Source organism: Ambystoma mexicanum, chromosome 4q (genome assembly GCF_040938575.1).
Source record: "Ambystoma mexicanum isolate Mex_15411 chromosome 4q, UKY_AmexF1_1, whole genome shotgun sequence".
NCBI lineage: Eukaryota > Metazoa > Chordata > Amphibia > Caudata > Ambystomatidae > Ambystoma > Ambystoma mexicanum.
The window spans coordinates 1,259,468,855-1,259,495,482 of record NC_090928.1 but is presented as its reverse complement, the minus strand read 5'-3'; positions in this window follow the sequence as shown (position 1 = coordinate 1,259,495,482).

Below are 26,628 nucleotides of genomic sequence, written 5' to 3'. Positions count from 1 at the left end.
ATTGGTTCATATGTGATGCCCGAGTGTATTTCGTTTGAACAACTAACACAGCTACCAAGTGATGTTTCAGGAATGTGAGGCGAGGAGTATTCTCATGTCTCTACCTCCTCTTTACTGGAGAGAAGGTTCCATGTTCCATTTCATCCCTCGTCTCAGTAAGATGACGTCATCAAGAGGAACAGTTCACAAAACAAGTATGAAGTTACTCACATTGAATTTGCCAAAAGCTTTGAATAACAACAGATGTGGACTTTTCAAAGCAGGCTGTTTTCTGGTGTGAGGTTTGATTTCAGCTAAAATTGAGTTATCAAAGTGTTGTCCATATATCCAAATGTGGGTTAATCACTTTAAAAGTAGCATCATTTATGTAAAAACACATTTTCTACTGATCACATGCATGTCTTTGGTTTATCTCTGGCTACCATGGTTAAAAATATATGAGTATTCCTAACTCCTGAAAACATCAAATTCTAAGGGTCCCCTTTTAATCATGCCCTGCACATTCCTTCTCCGTTTCCGCTTCAAGGCTACATTGCAAAAGCACAAGTTATAAGTCTGTTTCTTCGAAGATTAGAGGCACTGATTCTCGGGGTGATGAAAGCTTCTTCACCCCTCTCTCCGGAGAGGAATTCAGGGGAAAAGCGCAAGCCTTGCCAAACTACAATGTTGTAATAAAATCCCTTTGAAGCTTCAGAATGTGTATATATTGGTTTAAGTCTTAATGTCTGTCTTGAAGGAATTCCTACAACATCTGGCCTCTTGTAATCCTAAGTGAGATAATCCACCGAGTCTATCAGGCTTTACACATTGTCGCTCCAGAATTATTCACTCAAGGAGACCGGGGCCAAATTCGTCTGCATTATGAGTCCACTGCACTGGGCACCTGGCTACCCCATGAATTCGGGCCCAGATCCCTGCCCACCCAGCTGCATACCTGTACTGCCTCCTGGCAACCCTCGCACTTGGGTTTGAATCTGCAACCCTACAGTCCCCTCACCCGTTGTCTGCGCTTAATTCTTGCACTTTCCACCTGCTGGCTGCACTAGCTGTTGTTGTTTTGATCACGTGTTCAGCACTTTCCACTCCTCCCCTGCCCCTTGCACTTTCCCCCTTCCCTCTCCCCTGCACTTGTGCGTTCTCAATGTCACTGGGCCTAGTAAATTCACTGTCTTGTCCTCCCTTGTACCCCTCCCTTGCCTCGTCGCGCCCTGAAACGTTTTTGTATGGGTGCGCTATAAATAAAATATCATATCTTATCATACCACATTTTGAATTGAAATTACTTATTTTGGTGCAATTTCCAATGAAAACTGTACCCCATGGCCACTCCCAAAGCGTGTTTCTAACCTGTTCTTAACACCATACCAGTATACAGCTAGCGAATCTTCACAGATTAGAGCTCAACCCCCCCACTCCCTAAAGGGGTCCAAGGATATATTTCAGATATTATCAAAATTAATGTGCGCCGGGCGAATTAACAACATATGTGTTGTTCCTTGGGGGAAACGTTGGTTCATGGGCCTGGTCTGTTGATTAATTAAACACGTTCCAAAGATTGACTTTGTTTTAAAACCTGGTACTCACCTCTTAAATGTTTTCTCTTGAAATATAAAATAATGAAGATGGGCTTCAGAAATGCGGTACCACATGCATAGAACAATGACTAGAGAACCTTGTATGGATTCCAAATATCAACATTCAAACAGTGCAATAGTTAATGTGGCAGTAGGCTTTGTTTACCACCAGCTCTGGTCACTTTAGACAGCGTAGTTCTATTCAGAAAACTCACTGAATGAATTTCATTTTTCAAATCCTGAATTGAAATAAGTGATATTTTGGCAGAGAAAATACTTCTGCCCTCCTATAATTAATAAAAGGCATTGCATTCAGTCACATAACACCTTATAGCTCCTCTCCCAGGGCCTACTTGATATGCTATGATATGGCATTTATAACACGCCTATACACAAGTGTTTCAAGGCGCAATGAGGCCTGGGAGGGAGACAAAGGGAAGACAGAAACAACGATCTTACTAGGCCAGGTGGCATTGAGATCACGCAAGTGCAGGGGAGGGGGTAAGGGGAAAGTGCAAGGGGCAGGGGAGGAGTGGAAAGTGCTGAACACGTGATCAAAACAACAACAGGTAGTGCGGCCAACAGGTGGCAAGTGCAAGAATTAAGCGCAGACAACGGGTGTCTAATAAGTGCAGGTGAGGGGATTGTAGGGTTGCAGATACAGACCCAAGTGCGATGGTTGTCAGGAGGCAGTGCTGCAACATTGCTGGAAGTGAAGGAAATCAGGAACAAGGGAATGTTCTGGGATCTCTGTTTTTTTTGCGAGTCCCAATAGAATTACTCTTGGAAAGCAGACCTTTAATGTGACGGTTCATTAAACACATTACAAGAGAAGATTTCTCCTAAATCTTCAGTAGGTTGCGCAAACTTGGCCAAACATTATGGGTTCCCCCAGTATGATATCTTTGTCGTGGTTGTCTCGTTTGTCTTCGTCCTTCTGGACTTTCCATTGGTGGTGGACTTTCCTTTAGAGGGACAAGGTTGCCACCTGTCCCTCTAAAGATTCCTACTTACTCTTTAAGGTTATTCTAATCCATTCTTCCTTCTTGACCTTCAGTCCGAAGCCAACCCAACCCTTATGTCCGATGGTCATTCTCTTTGCCTTGCAGCAGATTGGGGATGGCTGTTTCTCAGCTGGTTGATATGGACCTAGCATTCCTCTCTCTGATTCCCCTTTTGGAATTTGAATTTTGTGCACCACTGGAGATGTTTTACCTACAATTTCAAAGGATCCTCTGAAAGAAGGTAAAAACCTCTTCTTCTGAGGTTGGTCTCTTTGAAGCTATATAGGTAGACTTGATCATCCATCTCATTTTCTCTTTCCGTAGTCTTGAGGCCCTGCTGAGTTTTCATATTCTTGGCAGACTTTACAAAATGTGAGTGGGCATATGTGAACGCATGCTGTAAAGGCTTTCTAAGGTTTTTGACATACTTACAAGTAGTCGATCAATATCTAGCAGATCAATACCTGTTCCTGTGTTCGGTATAACATATGTTGAAGCATCTGCGTAGCAGAAGAGAGAGATCACTGTACCCTCAGAGCTTGAGGTAGTTGCACATCCCAACTAGGCCTAGAGTCAACAACAACCTTCTTAAGGGCCCCCACATTTGTTTTGTTGTACATTTCCACTCCTCCGCTAGATGTGGGGTTGTATTCATTGTGGAGTTTTCCTTTTACACCTAAGATTTCCCACATCTCATTCATCTCGTCATTAGTAAAGTGACTATACAGGTCAGACACAATGCTTTGAGGGAGGCCAAAATGAGATTGATTGTGGCTGATCATTAAAGTGGCTGATAGCTCCACCTTTCAGTTTGGGCTTAGAGACACTACAGCTATTTGGTAAAAAGGCATGTCACAGTCCCAGAGCCTATAACACCCAGGAGTCTGATCTCTGATTAGCTCCAAGAGCATCATGTGACTCAACGCCTCCCTCCGTCTGCAGCTAAGCACCATAAACAGCAAAGGGCAACTCCCTGTTTGGGCCAAAGCTCCTGCCCGTGCCAAGAATGTGCTGTCCTGGTCCGTTGCCTGACTCCTGCTTCCACGCATAGGGATCATTTGATCCAGTGACTCTATACAACAGAGCTGCTGTTTCCTCAAAGAACCAAGTGGCATCACTGTTTTGGGCCTGTTAACTGTCTTTTGGTTACCTATAGCCCCACTCAGATCTTACGCCCGCTTCTTCCAAGCCACCTATTCTATTCTTACTTACATTTCTGATCATATACCCTTTCCCTCTTGGGCTGCACCCTTCCTTCAAAGTCTTCCCTTCCCTATTTCTTCTACCCTCCATCATGCAGCTTGACTTCACTCCCTTACTCCTTGTACTCACTCTTCTACTCACCGTCTGTAAGAGCCTTTGGCCTCAAGTTGGTCTAACTTCTACCTCATTCTCCAACTCCCAATCTCCCTCTTCTCCCCCTGCACCCCTCAAACCTGATGCTCCCGTTCTACCAGGATCTCCAAAGTCATGGATTCTCCTCACCTACCGCACAGCACCTGCTCCTCTCCCCACCTCCTATTACTACTCCACTTGCCTCCGGAATGCACAATGCCTCTGCAACAGGATTTCCTACATTACGGATCACCTCAATTCTTATCACCTTCAACCTTCGCTTCTTGCTATCACAGAAACACGTAAACTTGGATCTCCCCCCATGACTCTACAACACTAGCAGCTCTCCACACGGACTGCGCTGCCTTCTCCCACTCAGCTTGACCTGTTGGGAAGGGTGGTGGAGTGGTGTTCCTTATCAAAAGGGTCCTCAGTGAGAACTCTCTTGGCCTTGTTTTTCGATGTCCTACTCTGACCTTTCCGTTGACTCTTCTCCCTCGGATGACTCCTTTGTCCACGTAATCATCGGCGTCCCTCCATCCCCTAGTCTTCCTCTACCCTCTTCAATAGAGGATACTACCTGATATACCCGGTGTTGCCAGGGCTTTCATTCCCTCATAGGTACATGTAACTCTGCAAATGTCACACTCACCTGAATTCTGCAGGAGCGATGGATTGGACCCCTGGACTGAGTTTGGGTTCCCTGTTCTAGTGTTCTTCAGTGCCACAAAGGTATGCCTGTGGAAACAATCATGGGTTTAGTGTTCTAATCTGCAGTGTCACACCCAACCCCTTCCCCGAGTGCCTGGGTGTGAGTTCAATCGGGCTCACCTTGTTTAATGTTTTGATGAGCTCTCCATCCTGAGCTAAGCAGGGGTGCGTGCTGGAACAAGAGTTGTCTTGTAACCAGTTACGTCACTGGTTCGGTAAGTATTTGTCCGATTATGTCTTCATATGCGATTGTCCTCTTATAAGTGTTTTCCTTTCTTTTTCAGATTGTGGGTTGCGGTAGCTGTTGTCGGCGTGCATCAAAGAATCCTGACTGAAGACCTTGCAGTTGCAGGTAAGTTTGCGGTACAGTTTTTCGGTAATTGTCTATTTATTGTCTTTAGTCTTCCAGGGTCGAGTTCGAGGTGAGCCGTGTTGCTAGGTACCTCGAGCGGGGAAGAAGGCACGAGTTTGGTGCGGGGGTAGATAGGCTGCGCCAAGGAATTCCCAGGTAAGCTTACCGCTGCTGCGACGCTGACTGGTCCCGCGCTGGGGACGCAGTGAAGGATAAGAAGCGGACGCGAGCTGGAGTTCCTGCAGGTAAGCAGTGGCGAGTAGCTGGAAGGAAGCGTGCCACAGGTTGGAGTCCTCGCAGGTAAGGTGTAGCACGCGCGGCGGGCAGAAGAAGCTGAGCTACTATCAAGCGAAGGTAAGGCGGAGTAAGAAGAAGTCGGATCGAAGATTCCAGGTCAGCAGAGGATCTTCGGAGCTGCGGTGAGTGTGGAAACAGAAAGTCACACGAAGCACAGGATGCTGACTGGGTGTGGCTTATATAGACAGCCACACCCAAAGACTAGACCGCACCATGCAGAATGGGCACTAGGAACAGGAAATGAAGCTTTTAACAGGAAGTGGACCTAACTACTGTAGTTCTATGCAATGCTGTATGATAAAGGAAAGATGAGAACTCAGGAGCCCCTCATGTGTCTTGTGTGCCAGGCCCTAGTCCGCAGAATCCCAATCTGACTATTAAAAAAGGGCAAAAGTGTGTTTGAGAGCTTGTTGCTTCTGACAGTCTTCCCCCTCAAGGCCCCTCCCAAGGGTGCGTGAATGATTCTTGGCTTAGAGGGATTGTTTCGATGAAATTGCTTTTGCAAACGAGGTGCGTGGATGTGTTCACTGGGTTCCCAGGACCTATCCTGTGGACCGTACCCTTTCCAATCTACCAAGTAGTATAGTTTGTTTCTAACCACCTTGGAGTCTAATATTTTCTTGACTTCGTACTCGGGTTCTTCTTCGATTATCACTGGGGCAGGAGGTGCTTGCAGACGAGTCTCTGGGTAGACTGGCTTCAATAAGGACACATGGAAGACCGGGTGAAAGCGTATGTGAGATGACAAGGTTAATTTCATAGCCACCAGCGACACTATGGCTTCCACAGTGAAAGGTCCTAGATATTTTGGCTGGAGTTTCCTAGATCTTGTTAGTGGAATGTACTTGGATGCCAACCACACTGAATCACCCACTCGGTAATTAGGTGCTGGCCTGCGTTGACGATCGGCATAGGTTTTTTGAGTTTCTTTAGCCATTTCCAAATGGTGTAAGGCTTCTTGACTGGCTTGCCTTATTCGTTCATGTAAGGTTTTGACCGCCGGCATTTGAATGTGCTCAGGCGGGTCATATATAGAAGTTTGTGGATGCTGACCGTGTGGTATATAGAATGGGCTTAACCGAGTAGAGGAGTGCACAGAGATATTTTAGGCATATTCAGACATCCACAAAACGTCCACCCAGTCTTTGTCCATCTGATGTAAGAGACAACGGAGGTATTGTTCAAGGGTTTGATTGGTGCTTTACGTTTGACCATCCGTTTGTGGGTGATGGCTTGTGGAAAGATGAATCTTAACTCCTGCCAAATCACAATTCTTCCAGAATCGTGACACAAATTGACTACCCCTGTCGGATACTTTTGCTGAAGGGAAGCCGTGTAGTTTCACTATCTGATCTAAAAATACTTGTGCCAATTGTGGAGCTGAGGGAATCCCTTTCAGAGCTACAAAATGGGCCATTTTAGAGAAATGATCTACGACTACAAGAATGGTGTTATATCCTGCACTGGAAGGTAAGTCTGTGACAAAATCCATAGAAATTGTATGCCAGGATGCAGGTGGTATTGCTAATGGTTGTAGTAGGCCTGCTGGTCTGTTCTTAGCTGCCTTGTTTTGAGCGCACGTGCCACATGAATTAACAAAAGTCGTAACATCCCTACTCCAACTTGGCCACCAGTATGATTTTTTAACCTTTTCCAAAGTCTTGAATATTCCAGGATGGCCTTCTAAGGGGGTGTCGTGGTAGCTAGTAATCACTTGTTCTCGTACAGCCTGCGTAGGGAGGTAGAGGCGCTCTCGGTAATACGTTAGCCCATTCCTGATCGTGAATTGGGCTCCCTTCTTAGCCCATGCCTGCAATTCTGCAGTTGACGTGCTGTCTTTAATCTTCTCCTTCAGCTCTTCCAAAGCTGAGTTGGCAGAACCGCATGTCCCGAGTATCTTGTTGCCCGGTATGATGTCTACTGGGTCTTGTGTAGTGTATGCTTCCTCACCTTTCCTGATGCGCGATAGAGCGCCTGCTTTATCATTCTTTTTTTAATTTTTTTTTTTACCATTCTTGACTCCAGGTCTGTATGTGATTACGAAGTCGTATTCAGCCAGAAACAGGGACCAGTGCAGTTGACGAGATGATTGAGCCTTGTAAGTTTTGATGGTCCGTTATGATTGTCACTGTGTGTTTGGCTCCCAGTAAGTAGTGTCCCCACTCCTTTAGGGCCTCCTTAATGGCTAAAAGTTCTTTGTCGGTAACCACGTAGTTTAATTCTGCCGGGGAGAACTTTTTTGACCAGAAGGCTACCAGATGAAGGCGACCAGTTTCTGGGTTCCGTTGGGAAAGGACCACCCCCATGGCCACACTTGAGGCATCTGTTTCTACTGTGTAGGGAAGTTCGGGATGAGGGTGTTGAAGAACCGGAGCAGATGTGAATTTTTCTTTAAGAGCACAAAAGGCTTCCTCGGCTGCTGGTGTCCACTCGAATTTTTGATGTTTTCGTAACAGGGAGGTAATAGGATAGACTAATTGCGAGAACCCCGGTATGAATCGACTGTAGAAGTTTGCGAAACCGAGGAAACTCTGAACCCCTTTCAGAGACGTAAGCGCTGGCCAAGTGAGAATTGCCTTCACTTTCCTATTGTCCATTCGTATGCCTTGGGGAGAAAGTACAAAGCCTAGGAATTCCACTTCGGTAACATGGAATGAACACTTCTCGAGTTTGGTATATAGGTGGTTGTCTCTCAACTTCTGGAGTACTGCTCGTACGTGAGTTATAAGTTCTTGCAGATTCGTAGAGTAAATGAGTATGTCGTCGATGTATACGACTGCACAGACGTCTAGTAGTTCACGTAGTACGTCATTCATAAAGTATTGAAAGGCCGCTGGGGCATTGCACAACCCAAAGGGCATTACTTAGTATTCGTAGAGCCCGTACCTGGTGCGAAATGCAGTTTTCCATTCGTCTCCCTTCTTTACACGCACCAAGTGGTACGCTCCATGGAGGTCTAGTTTAGTGAACACCTGTGCCTGTTTGACTTGGTCTAGCAACACTGGGATCAAAGGCAGTGGGTACCTGTTCTTGACTGTTACTTGGTTGTGCGGCCAGTAGTCTATGCATGTCCTTAGATCTCCCTCCTTTTTTGGGACAAAGAAGAGGGGGGAGGCCGCAGGAAATTTTGAGGGTCGGATAAAGCCATTTGCCAGATATTGGTCTAGGGAAGTCTTCAAGTGATCGTTCTCCTTTTCTGTTAGAGCGTATATGCGGCTGCATGGTACTTGAGCTCCTGGTATTAAGTCAATTTGACAATTGTATGAACGATGGGGCAGCAGGATGTTGGCTTGCTCTTTAGCAAAAACGTCTTGGAATTCCAGATATTCAGAAGGGAGGCTTCCCACTATTCCCAGGGTTGAAACTAACTTCTGACTGACTGGTAACTGGTGTTCTGCTTTATGTTCTTCCTCCATATGCCCCTTGTCACATTTGTCAGAAAAAGTGATCGTTCTCCTTCGCCAATCAATACTGGGATTGTGCTTCTCTAACCATGGTATTCCAAGGATTAACTGGAACTGCGGTGATGTGATCAGGTCAAACAACAACCTTTCTCTGTGTCCATGTTGACATACCAGTACTAGCTGCGCTGTACATTGCGTTACAGGACCTGACAGCAGTTGCGTTCCGTCTACTGCCGTGACATTCTCTGGAGTGGTCTTTGGACAGATGGGCAGTCCGATTTTACCAGCCAATTCTTGATCCATATAGTTACTGATAGCCCCGCTATCGATATAGGCCTCTAGGGCGTGCATTTCCGAAGGGCGTTGTTGATCGATCAAGGTCACAGGTATAGCAAAATGTGAGACCAGAGAACTCTTGACCATGCTCGGCAGACTGGCCTCTAGGCCTGCCGGGCGTTGAAGTTTCCCGATTCACCTTTCTCCTCACTATTGTCCATGGCACCTACCATCTTACGTGGAGGCTTAGCTGGACAGTTCCGGAGAAAATGACCGGGCTGGCCACAATATAAACATAGTTGTTCCGACCGCCAACGGTCTCTTTCCGCTTTGGAGAGAGGGCCTCTGAGGACCCCTAACTGCATGGGTTTGGGGTGAGTGTCTGCCGGTTGTTTCACTGGTGAGTCCTTAGCACTCACATAAAACGGTCTGTTTTCAGAGCAGGAGCAGTCTGCCTTCAAGTTGTATGGCTAAATCTATGTATTCTGCACACCCCTCGGGGGGGTTAACCACCTGTGGGAGAACATCTTTTAACTCCCCCCGCAGGCCTCTGTGGAACAGGGTAGTGCGCTTTTCCTCAGACCAATTGGTTTCCGCCACTAAGCGATTAAAAGTCGCCACATACGCCAGTAGATCCTGACTGCCTTGGAGAAGGGAAAGCAGTTCGTTATCTAGGGCCTGTCCCTTGGTGTGGTGAGCAAAAAGCTTTTCAAGTACCCGCTGAAACCCGGGAAGTTTCATAATAGAGGATCATCCCGGTTCACTAAGGGGACTGACCAGTCTGCAGCATGACCCCCCAGGTAAGACAATACAAATGCTACCTTAGATTGATCAGTTGGGAATACTCCTGGCCTACGCAAAAAGTGCAAACGACATTGATTCATAAATACCCCAATCTTCTTTGGGTCCCCAGTGAACCTCTCAGGAGGTGCTAACCGTCTGCTGCCGGGAATAACTACTTGCACCGGGGTCGAAGCTTGTGAAGCCGGAGTTGTGGATGTTCCTCCTGGCAGAGGGACTTGGCCAGCCTGAGCTTGCAACACTTGCCGTGCTAACTCCTCAGTTCTGTCTCTGTTCACAACTAACTCTCGGCTGAGTGCATTGGTTTCAGACCGGGCTGCATGCACCTCCGCCCGTAGCTCCCCCAGGACTTGGGATAACTGATCTACTTCTGAGGTTTCCATCGCTCAGGCAGAATAGTTTGAAGTGGCTTCGTGTTCTGTCACACTCACCTGAATTCTGCAGGAGCGATGGATTGGACCCCTGGACTGAGTTTGGGTTCCCTGTTCTAGTGTTCTTCAGTGCCACAAAGGTATGCCTGTGGAAACAATCATGGGTTTAGTGTTCTAATCTGCAGTGTCAGACCCTACCCCTTCCCCGAGTGCCTGGGTGTGAGTGTGAGTTCAATCGGGTTCACCTTGTTTAATGTTTTGATGAGCTCTCCATCCTGAGCTAAGCAGGGGTGCGTGCTAGAACAAGAGGTGTCTTCTAACCAGTTACATCACTGGTTCGGTAAGTATTTGTCCGATTATGTCTTCATATGCGAATGTCCTCTTATAAGTGTTTTCCTTTCTTTTTCAGATCGTGGGTTGCGGTAGCTGTTGTAGGCGTGGATCAAAGAATCCTGACTGAAGACCTTGCAGTTGCAAGTAAGTTTGCGGTACAGTTTTTTGGTAATTGTCTATTTATTGTCTTTAGTCTTCCAGGGTCGGGTTCGAGGTGAGCCGTGCTGCTAGGTACCTCGAGCGGGGAAGAAGGCACGAGTTCAGCGCAGGTTAGATAGGCTGCGCCAAGGAATTCCCAGGTAAGCTTACCGCTGCTGCGACGCTGACTGGTCCCGCGCTGGGGATGCAGTGAAGGATAAGAAGCGGACGCGAGCTGGAGTTCCTGCAGGTAAGCAGTGGCGAGTAGCTGGAAGGAAGCGCGCCACAGGTTGGAGTCCTTGCAGGTAAGGTGTAGCGTGCTCGGCTGGCAGAAGAAGCTGAGCTACTATCAAGCGAAGGTAAGGCGGAGTAAGAAGTCGGATCAAAGATTCCAGGTCAGCAGAGGATCTTCGGAGCTGCGGTGAGTGTGGAAACAGAAAGTCACATGAAGCACAGGATGCTGACTGGGTGTGGCTTATATAGACAGCCACACCTAAAGACTAGACTGCACCATGCAGAATGGGCACCAGGAACAGGAAATGAAGCTTTTAACAGGAAGTGGACCTAACTAGTGTAGTTCTATGCAATGCTGTATGATGAACGGCGGATGAGAACTCAGGAGCCCCTCATGTGTCTTGTGTGCCAGGCCCTAGTCCACAGAATCCCAATCTGACTATTAAAAAAGGGCAAAAGTGTGTTTGAGAGCTTGTTGCTTCTGACAGAAAATCCTGGTGCAGATTGGTGAAACAGTGTGGAATTGTATAAGAAACAAAGCTTCTCCAAGCCACAAACCCACAAACAAATGTTGACTTTTGCTGAAATCCCAGGTAAGGGGTGGGGTGTCCAGATGTCATGTAGTCAGTAATGTCAGGAGGGTCCTAACAGGTGACCATGCAGAATTTGGTGCAGATTGGTGAAACTGTGTGGAATTGTATGAGGAACATACGCTTTGCCACAAACCCACACATTTTCACTTTTATATATATAGATATAAGCAGGGCTCCCCTTCTCCTTGCCTTGATGATGTGACAGCCTCTCTCCTGTTTCTTTGGCCATCACTATCCTGCATGCACATTCGCACTCTTCCCGTCCCTGTTCTCAGTCCTCGATCACCTCTGAGATCCAGCCCCTCAAAAGAAATATATGTTGTGATCTACAACACTGGGGAAAATCAGAGAACCCCACACAATTGATCACCTACCAAGATTTATTTGCGGCCTTCACCTCCGCCACACCCTTCTAATTCACAAACCTAATCCCCTCCTTCTCAATCAACCCCACAAACTTTCACCTACTCTCCAATCTGTGCTCACACCTCCCAAGGCAATATCCCTTGCCCTGACCCTCACTTCTTTTCCTCTAAAATGTATAACACTCTCACAACCCTCCTCTCTCTCTCTCTCCCTTCCCAACCTCCTTCTGTTTACCACCTCTTCCCTGCCATTTCTTTACTCAACTCCTTCTTGAGCGTCTATCTACCCATTTGCTCCTCAAATGATCACACATTTATTCTCAATCACCTGCCCTTAACTCTCCGAGTTATTTAACCTCTCTCTCCGTTGGACTGCTCCCAGCCTTCTTCGAATCTGAAATTGTCCTACCTCTTTTGAAGAAATCCTCTGCTGACCAGAACATTCTGGCAGACAAACGTTTTCCCAGTTTCTCTCCTTCCCCATCATTCAAAAGTCCTTCAGTGGGTGGTCTTCAACCCGATCACTAAGTACCCCGAAGATAATGGCCTTAAAGGTGCACTTCAATCTTGCGTCAGTAGTACACACTACACGGAGACTGTGCTCTTTAATATCTCCATCTTCATGTTTGGTGCTCATCACTTCAAACTCTTTATATTCATCTTTCTAGACCTCTCTGGTGCTTCTGATACTTCCAATCACTCCTATTTCCTCCACACTCTCCAGGACATTGGATGCTCTCGCCTGGCTCGCCTCCTACTTGGAAGGTCCCTCCTTTTAAATTGCCTGGAACTTGCAAACATCTGACCCCACCACTCACCCTATCGACATAAACATAACATAACAGGTGTATTTCTTAAGTCACGTTCACCCCCGAAGCAGCATCTTGGCGCTAATAACAAATCTTTATTGTTACGCCACTTAATGGTACACATATAATCGACCTCAGAACGATAAAGGGCTGAGTGGACCTGCTGGGATTCCAACCTGTGACCATGAAGTCAAACACAGGCCTCTGTAGTGGATGCATTAGTCCACTGAGTCTCAGACCTGGCCCGGCATCTCCCAAGGGCCTCTACTCTTCGTCCTCTATACATCTACCATAGGAAAACCTATCTCGTACTATGGCTTTCACTATCACTACTTTGTTGCTGACACTCAGTTCTTTTCTCCTTTCCCTCCTTCACCTCAGCCCTCTCAGAAAGGATTACAAACTGCCACTTGCAATCTTTTACTGCACGGCTCTCCACTGCTTCATGCTGAACTCTTCAAAAATAGAATTCATCTTTCCTCCATCTTCCAACCCCTCTCCTACTGCCTTCCACCTGGCCCTCTTGCTCCCTCGCCCAAAGCTTTCTGCTTTGAGGTTCTCTTTGATAACAGCTTCTGACTGCAACCATTCATCACTACAACTGCCTCTGCTGCTCCTATTACCTTCTCAACATTCAACAAAAATGTCCTTTCTTTCCTTAAAGTTTCAATTTTTACTCACCACCCTATGACTATAATCTCCACCATCATGTTCTGCAAACTCAATTACTGCTTGTGCTTACTCCTTGGTCTTTCTCTCTTCTCCTGCCACCACATGGACAAAGTACTCAACTTTGCTACCTGCACCTTCTACAACCTGGCCAGCTTCTCCCCCACTTCTACCTACCAACCACATGCTGGTTGGCTCTCTGTGCACAACCAGAGGAGGTGGTGAAAGAAAGAATATGAGGGCAGGGTGAACTATCTAGGGGTGCAGATGGTGAAATATCAGGAGGGGAAGGTAGCGAGATGATAAAGAGGGAGTTGAGGGGGGGTTGGTAGGAAACAAAAAGGTGAAATCTGGGAGTTATAAGCCAGATGTGGAGCAGATGGAATAGGCGGTGGTAGTATGATTAAACACTGAGGAGGCAGGTACCACCTGCAGTTAGTGTATGAAAATGTTCTTTAATTCGCTCTGTCAACATGCTCCGGCACCATGCTGTCATTGGTAACATGGCTGTAAGAGCATGCTTTGACATATGATCTTCAATTATTTCCAGTGACGGAACAATACATCGGGGAAAACACAAGCATCGCCATAGCGAGCAACGCTGTGATCTAACACTCGCGTCCCGCATATGAGAATTACATTTTGAAAAGGCAATAGATGTCCCTGATGAAGGACTTTTTTAGGTCAGAAATGCATTGGACATTACCCATGTCATCTCCTAATTAAAGATTGCATCTTTTTATATGACAGAGCATTTTTCAGAGTATTTGATAAATGTTGTACATAGTTAAATGGGTTCCATGTAATAATGTCGCCACAAAAATCTCGCCATGCAAAAATATCGCCGAAAAATGGCCGTTTTTTGTGGCGACATTATTGCATGGAACATGCGGGGGACACCCCCGCAACCTCCAATTTATTTATTTTTTTAAAAAATGTTTACATTTTCTTTTGTTTTGTTTTTTTGCCCCTGTCCCCATATATATGGTCACCCATATAATATCGCCACGACCTTTTCCCGGCGATATTATTTACGGCGACCATATATATGGGGATAATATTACCTGATACCGTTAAATGTTAATACTAATGTTGTTTATTTCTGAACCTATGTTTATTTTCATGTATCACATGGAGGGAGTTCTATTCAGTTTACAGGTGTTATGGTTTAAGTTTAGAAGACACGTGCACCCTGCTATATCAATGAGCCACAGAACGTTGCAGGCAGAAGGCTGCTGGCTGCTTTATGCACGGTGCTGAAGGAGGCCCTCTTCCATGAACCTCGCAATAAAGCATTATGACCGCATGGATCTTGTCCTGTCTCCTACATACATAACAATATTATCTATGAAAAATGGCAAGAGTTCTCTAATTTGATCATTTGTTTTGAAATGTGTAAAAGAGGTCTAGTTTACATTGGTAAATGAAAAAAGCACAGAGTAGACACCGTGCAGGAAAGAACATGTTTATTTCACTCCCCACAGCTGGAAGATGCCAATTCAAAAAGTCCTGCAAGGGAACTGGTTGAAAGTCTCTTAGCTCCGCCCATGACAGGCTACAATTTCTATACAATTAAACACATATTAACATAATCCCCAGTAGTTACATTTTGGGGCAGGTAAAACGAACTGATTGGTTAAAACATTATGAGGCCCCCATGGATAAAATGCATTGCCCCCCTCTTACTGGGTAAACACATTTCACATTTCCTGAAACCAAAACCCACACCACCCACTACTGATACCACAATCCTGATAGCTCCCGCCCCTCAATGACATCACCATATGCTGACCAGCAGAAACATCCTTTGCTTTGACTGGCTGGCAGAGTTCTCATACGAAACTAGCTATGCAGCGGCAAGCCGAATGGATACTGCTGGTTGAAGATAACTCGAGTTGTAGAATTTCAGTCCCATGGTGGGACACTACATTCTAGCTTCTTTGATTGGTTCCTTCTTCCTCGCCTCACAGCTCCTGCGACTCCTTCTTTATTTGTGCCAATTCTGCTCTGAAAAAACCCTCACAGCCCGGGCTGGAACGTGAATTCACTGTACTTTATTTGATTTTGGAATCCTAATCTCTGTTGAAGTTTCTAGGCCTTTGCCGTATCGCATGGAAAAGGCTTCAGCGTGCATCACGTTTTATCCTGACCTTCACTGTGCAGTTTTCAAAAGTAAAACAAAGCCTGCAGCATTTTATTATGGGCTGGCTAGAAAAATGTGTTTCCCAATCGTGGCCTACAAAAACATGGCTGCCCTATGATTCAAATATTTGAACCCTAAAGTCCCTTTTACTCAAGGTAACATGTTGTACTATGGATGAGACGGAGAATAACTTCTCAAACTAAATAATAAGACTGACTCAGGAAGTTGGCAAATAACTCTGTTTTAATATCAATTGTCTAAAACAGGGAGTACAACGGACATCGACGGACGTCGCACAGAATGATCTCGAAACATTTCATGAAAAACAACAAATTTATACCAAATGTTCATCATAAATGACGTCATACTACGTGGCAAATTAAGAAAACCTACGTGAGATTGTGGTTAGCTCAAGGAGATCATCTAAATATACCTTATATACGGGATAGGATCGTGATTGGGTCTCTACAGTCAGGTGGGCACTCATCCCCTCCCCTAGTGCAAGTCATAGTGCAAGTCATCCTCAACAATAATTAGAAACACAACACTTCATTGGCTCTTAAACCATAAGGCTCTTCGTTATATGGCCTTCTACAATTCGTTGGCACGCTTGTACCCTTCTGGAACATTCAATGCTCTAGCAGCACATAAGCTGGTACCCCAGGTGCTGGTGAGTGAACTTGACAGTATCTCCCCACCCAATTAGCCTGAAATCTCTCATCACTTATGCTGTCTGCCATTCACATTGTCTTTGAACTCGACCTTGTAGTAGCTTCTCGCCTCTGGGAATATAAGGGAGTGTGAGCACTCGCTATCTTCAATCTGGTGCACCATGTCCATCGTCTATTTTCGCCCTCAGCTCACGTGATCAGAGACCTTGTATTTGCTCATATTATAGTATTAAATTGTCTTCAATAAAGAAACGTGGCACTCGTGTGTTCTCTCCTTGCAACTTATCAAGGGATGCCTCTGCTTCTCACGTTTTCCTGTTCTTCGCAGCTGATAACCAGTTCTTGGATGCTTTCAGTCTATGACATCCAGCCAGGCAGCCTACTTTGCTTTGAATTTGAGCCTATTCTTTGCTGCGACACGCGTAGCTTCCAATCCGTCTTCCTTCATGGAGACTCACTTACTAAAATGTATCATTAAATGTCCATAACTCTATATACATATACGTTGGCAGCACCGCCTGCAGCCTATATACTACGTATAGCCAGCCTTATGAATACTTAGTCTACTTGCGTTGCAGCATCTGTACAATTGTAAAACGTCTTGTGTTTTCTGCAGTGCTCTTCACACATGCAATGTTCATTACGCACATGAAAGTCTTCTCGATTCTTTGCTTCGCCATCAGATTCTATATCACCTATGCATTCTCTTCTCTGGTTATCCTAACCGATGTGTCAATCTCATCTTTCATGACGTCATCAGCTTCTTCTTTCCACATCTTCACACTTCTTCAGGAGCTCCTTTCAGGAGAACATCAGTCTTTCAGGGGTACTTCTCATAGGGTCTTCTCAACGGATAGCTTGCCTCAAAGACTCTTTGTGGTATAGGACCCATTACTGGCGTTGCACGTGTCGCATTTTCTGTTTTCCAGCATATAGGCAAAATAGGGGCAGGACTTCCTGTAGAGGCATTCGGCTGCTCCTCTACACTTTGCTCATAAAAAGAGCCACTACTCTTACCTAACAAAGCCAAACCTTATATTCTGGCAAACCCCAATCCCTCTATCACCCTAAATAGGGGCTGCAACATGTGTCCTGTGACAGCAACTCTATCGCGCGCATGTTTCTCTCTGTGCAGCGCTCTACACATGACTCTTATGTCACTGCGTCACTTACGTAGCTAATATGTACGGCCCAAATGTAGGCATTATTTGCAAGGGATGACTCTGCACTGGGTGGTGTTCCCCCTTGGTCCTAGATGTTTGCATAGGTGGTGGTAGTGTCATTGGTGAAAGGAGGGGACAAGAAGAGGAGTTTGAATCAGCAAAGGAAGATACTGCACGTACAACGTGTTCGAGAAAGTAACACTGGAACTGACTGCAGTGGCACGATGAGAGCAGCCAGAGGAGGGGCTGGTGTCAGGAAAGCATCTTCTAGGACAGGGTTAGAAGAACCCCCTCTATGGAACCCACCCAATCACCTAAAGATCAGCAGGAGACCTTGGGGCTTAGGATTGATGAACCCCAGCCTCCTTCCAGTGGGTGCCCGAATGAGGACAGCAGCAACTTTAGCCTTCTGGAACCAGATCCTACCAAGAGAGTAAAGAAATCAGCCATCAGACAACGGAAGATAAGTGCATAGGCCGCAGCAGACCATGAGTTACTGAAAACCTGTCAAGGATTGCCAGCAGGGGCCTGGACAAGAGCAACTGTGGAAAGCCCGCCAAGGATTGCCAGCAGGGGCCTGGACAAGAGCGACTACTGAAAACCATCCATGGATTGCCAGCAGGGGCCTGTACAAGAGCGACTATTGAAACCCCATCAAGGATTGCCAGCAGGGGCCTGGACAAGAGCGACTATTGAAAACCCACCAAGGATTGCCAGCAGGGGCCTGGACAAGAGCAACTATTGAAAACCCATCAAGGATTGCCAGAAGGGGCCTGGAAAAGAGCGACTATTGAAAACCTGCCAAGGATTGCCAGCCAGGGCATGGACAAGAGTGACTACTGAAAACCCACCATGGATTTCCAGCAGGGGCCTGGACAAGAGCGACTATTGAAAGCCCGCCAAGGATTGCCAGCAGGGGCCTGGACAAGAGCGACTATTGAAAACCCACCAAGGATTGCCAGCAGGGGCCTGTACAAGAGCGACCATTGAAAACCCGCCAAGGATTGCCAGCAGGGGCATGGACAAGAGCGACCATTGAAAACCCGCCAAGGATTGCCAGCAGGGGCATGGACAAGAACGACTATTGAAACCCCATCAAGGATTGCCAGCAGGGGCATGGACAAGAGCGACTATTGAAAGCCTGCCAAGGGTAGCCAGCAGGGGCATGGACAAGAGCGACTATTGAAACACCATCAAGGATTGCCAGCAGGGGCCTGGGCAAGAGCGACTATTGAAAACCTGTCAAGGATTGCCAGCAGGGTCCTGGACAAGAGCGACTATTGAAAACCCATCAAGGATTGCCAGCAGGGGCCTGGAGAAGAGCGACTATTGAAAGCCCGCCAAAGATTGCCAGCAGGGACCTGTACAAGGGCGACTATTGAAAACCTGTCAAGGATTGGCAGCAGGGTCCTGGACAAGAGCGACTATTGAAAACCCATCAAGGATTGCCAGCAGGGGCCTGGAGAAGAGCGACTATTGAAAACCCGCCAAGGATTGACAGCAGGGGCCTGGACAAGAGCGACCATTGAAAGGCCACCAAGGATTGCCAGCAGGGGCCTGGACAAGAGCGACTATTGAAAACCCACCAAGGATTGCCAGCAGGGGCCTGGACAAGAGCAACTATTGAAAACCCATCAAGGATTGCCAGCAGGGGCCTGGAAAAGAGCGACTATTGAAAACCCGCCAAGGATTGCCAGCCAGGGCATGGACAAGAGCGACTACTGAAAACCCGGCAAGGATTGCCAGCAGGGGCCTGGACAAGAGGGACAATTGAAAGCCCGCCAAGGTTTGCCAGCTAGGGCATTAACAAGAGCGACTACTGAAAACCCACCAAGGATTGCCAGCAGGGGCCTGGACAAGAGAGACTATTGAAAACCTGCCAAGGATTGCCAGCAGGGGCCTGGAAAAGAGTGACTATTGAAAGCCTGCCTAGGATTGCCAGCAGACACTTGGACAAGAGTGACTATTGAAAACCTGCCAAGGATTGCCAGGAGACAGCTGAAAAAGAGCGACTATTGAAAGCCCGCCAAAGATTGTCAGCAGGGGCCTGTACAAGGGCGACTATTGAAAACCTCCCAAGGATTGCCAGCAGGGTCCTGGACAAGAGCGACTATTGAAAACCCATCAAGGATTGCCAGCAGGGGCCTGGAGAAGAGCGACAATTGAAAACCCGCCAAGGATTGACAGCAGGGGCCTGGACAAGAGCAGCTATTGAAAGGCCACCAAGGATTGCCAGCAGGGTCCTGGACAAGAGCGACTATTGAAAACCCACCAAGGATTGCCAGCAAGGGCCTGGACAAGAGCAACTATTGAAAACCCATCAAGGATTGCCAGAAGGGGCCTGGACAAGAGCGACTATTGAAAACCCGCCAAGGATTGCCAGCAGGCGTCTGGACAAGAGTGACCATTGAAAATCCGCCAAGGATTGTCAGCAGGGGCCGGGACAAGGGCGACTATTGAAAACCTACCAGGGATTGCCAGCAGGGGCCTGGACAAGAGCGACCATTGAAAAATCACCAAGGATTGCCAGCGGGGGCCTGGACAAGAGCGACTATTGAAAACCCGCCAAGGATTGCCAGCAGACACCTGGACAAGAGTGACTATTAAAAACCCGCCAAGGATTGCCAGGAGGGTCCTAGACAAGAGCGACCACTGAAAATCCACCAAGGATTGCAGCAGAGACCGGGACAAGAGCGACAATTGAAAGCCCGTCCAGGATTGCCAGTAGGGGCCTGGCCAAGGGTGACTATTGAAAACCGGCCAAGGATTGACAGCAAGGACCTGGACAAGAGCGACAATTGAAAGCCTGCCAAGGACTGTCAGTAGGCGCCTGGACAAGAGCGACTACTGAAAACCCGGCAAGGATTGCCAGCAGGGGCCTGGACAAGAGCGACTATTGAAAACCTGCCAAGGATTGCCAGTAGGCGCCTGGACAAGAGTGACCATTGAAAATCCGCCAAGGATTGCCAGCAGGGGCCGGGACGAGGGTGACTATTGAAAACCCACCAAGGATTTCTAGCAGGGGCCTGGACAAGAACGACCATTGAAAATCCACCAAGGATTGCAGCAGACACCGGGACAAGAGCAACAATTGAAAGCCCGCCAAGGATTGCCAGCTAGGGCCTGGACAAGAGCGACTATTGAAAACCTGCCAAGGATTTCCAGCAGGGGCCTGGACAAGAACGACCATTGAAAACCCACCAAGGATTGCCAGCAAAGGCCTGGACAAGAGCGACTAATGAAAACCCGGCAAGGATTGCCAGAAGGGGCCTGTACAAGAGTGACCTTTGATAGCCCGCCAAGGATTGCCAGCAGGGACCTGGACAAGAGCGACTGATGAAAACCCGAAAACCCGGCAAGGATTGCCAGCAGGGGCCTGGACAAGAGCGACTATTGAAAACCTGTCAAGGATTGCCAGCAGACAGTTGTACAAGAGCGACAATTGAAAGCCCGCCAAGGATTGCCAGTAGGGGCCTGCACAAGAGTGACTATTGAAAACCTGCCAAGGATTGCCAGCAGGGGCCTGCACAAGAGTGACTATTGAAAACCTGCTAAGGATTGCCAGCAGGGGCCTGGACAAGAGCGACCATTGAAAACCCACCAAGGATTGTCAGCAGGGGCCTGGACAAGAGCGACTATTGAAAACCGGCCAAGGATTGCCAGCAGGGGCCTGCACAAGAGTGACTATTGAAAACCTGCCAAGAATTGCCAGCAGGGGCCTGGACAAGAGCGACCATTGAAAACCCACCAAGGATTGTCAGCAGGGGCCTGGACAAGAGCGACTATTGAAAACCGGCCAAGGATTGCCAGCAGGGGCCTGCACAAGAGTGACTATTGAAAACCTGCCAAGAATTGCCAGCAGGGGCCTGAACAAGAGCGACTATTGAAAACCGGCCAAGGGTTGCCAGCAGGGGCCTGCACAAGAGTGACTATTGAAAACCTGCTAAGGATTGCCAGCAGGGGCCTGGACAAGAGTGATCATTGAAAACCCAGCAAGGATTGCCAGTTGGGGCCTGGACAAGAGCGACTAATGAAAACCCGGCAAGGATTGCCAGCAGGGGCCTGGACAAGAGCGATCATTGAAAACCCAGCAAGGATTGCCAGCAGGGGCCTGGACAAGAGCGACCATTGAAAACCCACCAAGGATTGTCAGCAGGGGCCTGGACAAGAGCGACTATTGAAAACCCACCAAGGATTGTCAGCAGGGGCCTGGACAAGAGCGACTATTGAAAACCCACCAAGGGTTGCCAGCAGGGTCCTGGACAAGAGCGACTATTGAAAACCCACCAAGGATTGCCAGCAAGGGCCTGGACAAGAGCAACTATTGAAAACCCATCAAGGATTGCCAGAAGGGGCCTGGACAAGAGCGACTATTGAAAACCCGCCAAGGATTGCCAGCAGGCGTCTGGACAAGAGTGACCATTGAAAATCCGCCAAGGATTGTCAGCAGGGGCCGGGACAAGGGCGACTATTGAAAACCTACCAGGGATTGCCAGCAGGGGCCTGGACAAGAGCGACCATTGAAAATCCGCCAAGGATTGTCAGCAGGGGCCGGGACAAGGGCGACTATTGAAAACCTACCAGGGATTGCCAGCAGGGGCCTGGACAAGAGCGACCATTGAAAAATCACCAAGGATTGCCAGCGGGGGCCTGGACAAGAGCGACTATTGAAAACCCGCCAAGGATTGCCAGCAGACACCTGGACAAGAGTGACTATTAAAAACCCGCCAAGGATTGCCAGGAGGGTCCTAGACAAGAGCGACCACTGAAAATCCACCAAGGATTGCAGCAGAGACCGGGACAAGAGCGACAATTGAAAGCCCGTCCAGGATTGCCAGTAGGGGCCTGGCCAAGGGTGACTATTGAAAACTGGCCAAGGATTGACAGCAAGGACCTGGACAAGAGCGACAATTGAAAGCCTGCCAAGGACTGTCAATAGGCGCCTGGACAAGAGCGACTACTGAAAACCCGGCAAGGATTGCCAGCAGGGGCCTGGACAAGAGCGACTATTGAAAACCTGCCAAGGATTGCCAGTAGGCGCCTGGACAAGAGTGACCATTGAAAATCCGCCAAGGATTGCCAGCAGGGGCCGGGACGAGGGCGACTATTGAAAACCCACCAAGGATTTCTAGCAGGGGCCTGGACAAGAACGACCATTGAAAATCCACCAAGGATTGCAGCAGACACCGGGACAAGAGCAACAATTGAAAGCCCGCCAAGGATTGCCAGCTAGGGCCTGGACAAGAGCGACTATTGAAAACCTGCCAAGGATTTCCAGCAGGGGCCTGGACAAGAACGACCATTGAAAACCCACCAAGGATTGCCAGCAAAGGCCTGGACAAGAGCGACTAATGAAAACCCGGCAAGGATTGCCAGAAGGGGCCTGTACAAGAGTGACCTTTGATAGCCCGCCAAGGATTGCCAGCAGGGACCTGGACAAGAGCGACTGATGAAAACCCGAAAACCCGGCAAGGATTGCCAGCAGGGGCCTGGACAAGAGCGACTATTGAAAACCTGTCAAGGATTGCCAGCAGACACTTGTACAAGAGCGACAATTGAAAGCCCGCCAAGGATTGCCAGTAGGGGCCTGCACAAGAGTGACTATTGAAAACCTGCCAAGGATTGCCAGCAGGGGCCTGCACAAGAGTGACTATTGAAAACCTGCTAAGGATTGCCAGCAGGGGCCTGGACAAGAGCGACCATTGAAAACCCACCAAGGATTGTCAGCAGGGGCCTGGACAAGAGCGACTATTGAAAACCGGCCAAGGATTGCCAGCAGGGGCCTGCACAAGAGTGACTATTGAAAACCTGCCAAGAATTGCCAGCAGGGGCCTGGACAAGAGCGACCATTGAAAACCCACCAAGGATTGTCAGCAGGGGCCTGGACAAGAGCGACTATTGAAAACCGGCCAAGGATTGCCAGCAGGGGCCTGCACAAGAGTGACTATTGAAAACCTGCCAAGAATTGCCAGCAGGGGCCTGAACAAGAGCGACTATTGAAAACCGGCCAAGGGTTGCCAGCAGGGGCCTGCACAAGAGTGACTATTGAAAACCTGCTAAGGATTGCCAGCAGGGGCCTGGACAAGAGTGATCATTGAAAACCCAGCAAGGATTGCCAGCAGGGGCCTGGACAAGAGCGACTAATGAAAACCCGGCAAGGATTGCCAGCAGGGGCCTGGACAAGAGCGATCATTGAAAACCCAGCAAGGATTGCCAGCAGGGGCCTGGACAAGAGCGACCATTGAAAACCCACCAAGGATTGTCAGCAGGGGCCTGGACAAGAGCGACTATTGAAAACCCACCAAGGATTGTCAGCAGGGGCCTGGACAAGAGCGACTATTGAAAACCCACCAAGGGTTGCCAGCAGGGGCCTGCACAAGAGTGACTATTGAAAACCTGCTAAGGATTGCCAGCAGGGGCCTGGACAAGAGCGATCATTGAAAACCCAGCAAGGATTGCCAGCAGGGGCCTGGACAAGAGCGAATAATGAAAACCCGGCAAGGATTGCCAGCTGGGGCCTGGACAAGAGCGATCATTGAAAACCCAGCAAGGATTGCCAGCAGGGGCCTGGACAAGAGCGACCATTGAAAACCCACCAAGGATTGTCAGCAGGGGCCTGGACAAGAGCGACTATTGAAAACCCACCAAGGATTGTCAGCAGGGGCCTGGACAAGAGCGACTATTGAAAACTGGCAAGGATTGCCAGCAGGGGCCTGGACAAGAGCGACCATTGAAAGCCCCAGGAGCTTACTTTTGGTTTACTTGTTTGAATCACAGAAGAAGGAATGTGCTTCTTGTTGTTCTCGAGAGAGAGAGAGACAGAGAGAGAGAGAGAGAGAGGGAGAGAGAGAGAGTGTGTGTGTGTGTGTGTGTGTGTGTATATAAAACAGTTCAACAAACACAGGACCACCAGCGCAACACGGCCTTCCTCACACACAATTCTAGACTACCTTTCACTGACCAGCTCATACTACATACGTGTGTCTCCACAAAGTTTAACACACACTCTCTCTCTCTCACACTTATTTTGCCGGTAAATTTGCTCAGACGGTTGAGGGCCCATTGCTGTGATCTGTGTTTGATCTGCAGCTCGTCGACTCAGCCTTTCATCCTTCCAGGTCCATAGAGTGAGTATCAATTTCGATTGGGTAATAATAATGTATGTAAATATGTGCTACGAAAGCGCTTTGGATCAAAGCGCAATATACATATCGAATTATAAAACTACACAAACTCTAGACTAAAGAGCACGTTCTTAACAACAAAAAACACAACCATGGCATCGTAGAACTGTTTGAACTCCACATTTTGCCATCCCTAGCACTGGACTGCCCATAGGCGCTGCTCTGTGTGTGGGATTAGACGTCACATGTTTCTGTTTCTTGCTTAGACTTGCCCCTTTAATGTTTACTCATTAGCTTTCTTTTAGTGGGACTTCTGTCGCATGCATGTCCTATCCACGCTTTAGTTTCCTCCTGCACCTCCTGGGACAACTTCTTTGATGTATTATCCTCCGGAAGTAATTACCTTGCAGTTGACATCCAAACCGGAAACAGAAATGTCTATTGGGCTTGCACTCACCTAACACTTCAAAGGGATTCAATACAATATGTGTGCGGTGGCAACTCTTCCTTCCAAATCAAGTATAAAGCCACCAACCTTGGTCATGGCAGACCTGCGTTGAGGGGCATTTGAAAACTCTCCTCCCCCCCACACCAGCAGACACCCTTTGCTGCCAAGATGGGTGTTGCTGTCTCTTTGCTGCCACTGATGTGTAAGAGTCTCCTGAAGACTGACAGGAGCCTGAGCAGGGACATTGTGGGGGCTTGTGTTTTATCCTGGAGGAAGAGGGTAGCCCCCACCCAAGCCGCCACCCAAGAGCTAGAATGGGGTCACATGTGTGTCAAGTATGTTTACAGATGAGGGGGCCTATGTTAAACATCATCTCGCCAGAATTCATTTTTTTGGACACTCCATGTTGATGGCATGGTGTGGACGGTCACCTGCACCTGGGCCTGAAACGTTACAATGAGAGTGCCAGCATGACGATGTTACGCATGCCGGGGGACTGGGTGCTGTACTCTGTTAGACGTTAGAGATTTAGACTGCAAGGACCTAGCCACAGCTAATTTCTTCTGTGTGTTTGATCCGGTGTGAGTACCTCTAGCATGGCAAGCACATAGAGAAAAGCCTTGGGTTTTGTGCAATTGTTGGAACTTCACGATGGGTGCCAGGCTGGAAGAGAATGAGCAGGCTGCTGCCTGTCCTGCTCTCATCGAGTACGGGGTCAAGTTGATGTACCACCCTGGGACCAATAATCCAGCCGACTACTTGTCCCGCCAACCGAACTACGAGGGAGGGGAAGGTCCCTGCGAACTGATAGAGTGTCAAGAGTTTGTTCACAACATCGTTGAGAGTGCAATGCCGGTGGCGCTGTCGAGGGAAGCAGTAGCCGAAGAATCAGCGGCAGACGAAGTGTTCAAGATCATGCAAGTCGCGATACGGAGTGAGGAGTGGAAGGAAGTACTCCAGAACAACACCAGGCGAGAGGACAGGGCCCAGAGGGACCTTCAAGCTCTCTGGAGAGTGTGAGATGAACTCTCAATTTCGGATGATGGGTTACTACTGTGAGGGCGACAGATTGTCATCCCACGGACGCTGAGAGCCTGGGTCTTGGAACTGGCTCACACCAGCCATCAGGGGGTCGCAAAAACAAAGGCGCGACTGAGACCAAAAGTCTGGTTTCCGGACCTTGAAAACCTGGTGGAAATGCACGTGCGGAGGTGCCTGCCATGTCAAGCGGCGAGCCCGGTGGAAAGAGCTCCACCAATCAACTCCATGGAAAGAAGCGAAAGCCCCTAGGGCACAGTCCACGCCGACTTCGGATCAACCGGGAGGGGCATGTACTTTTTGGCCATAGTCGACCAATGGTCGAGGTATCTGGAGGTGGAGCTGGTGGACTCAACTGCAAGCGACCACACCATTTTGGCCCTACACAAGATGTTCGCTACCCATGGCTTCCCAGAGGTCCTGTGCTCGGACAACGGCCCGCCGTTCACGGGGAACCAGTTTGCGTAGTATATGAAGGAGAAGGGGATTCAGCACAGGAAAGTATCACCGCTCTGGCCCGTCCAAATGGAGAGGCTGAAAGACTCATGAGAACATTGAACAAAGTCTTCCGAATATCAGCAAACGGTGGAGGGAAACTTTCCCTGCCAGAGGAATTTTACAATAGCTCTTTTGACCTGTTGAAGAAGAGTTTCGGCATTTTAATGGGGAGCACCTGGAACGGGTAAAGGAATCGGGGGAGACATACGCCTTCCCAACCATGATATTGTGAGTTTCTCCCACCTGCCAGATCATCGTGGAATCTCAGGAGAAGGGG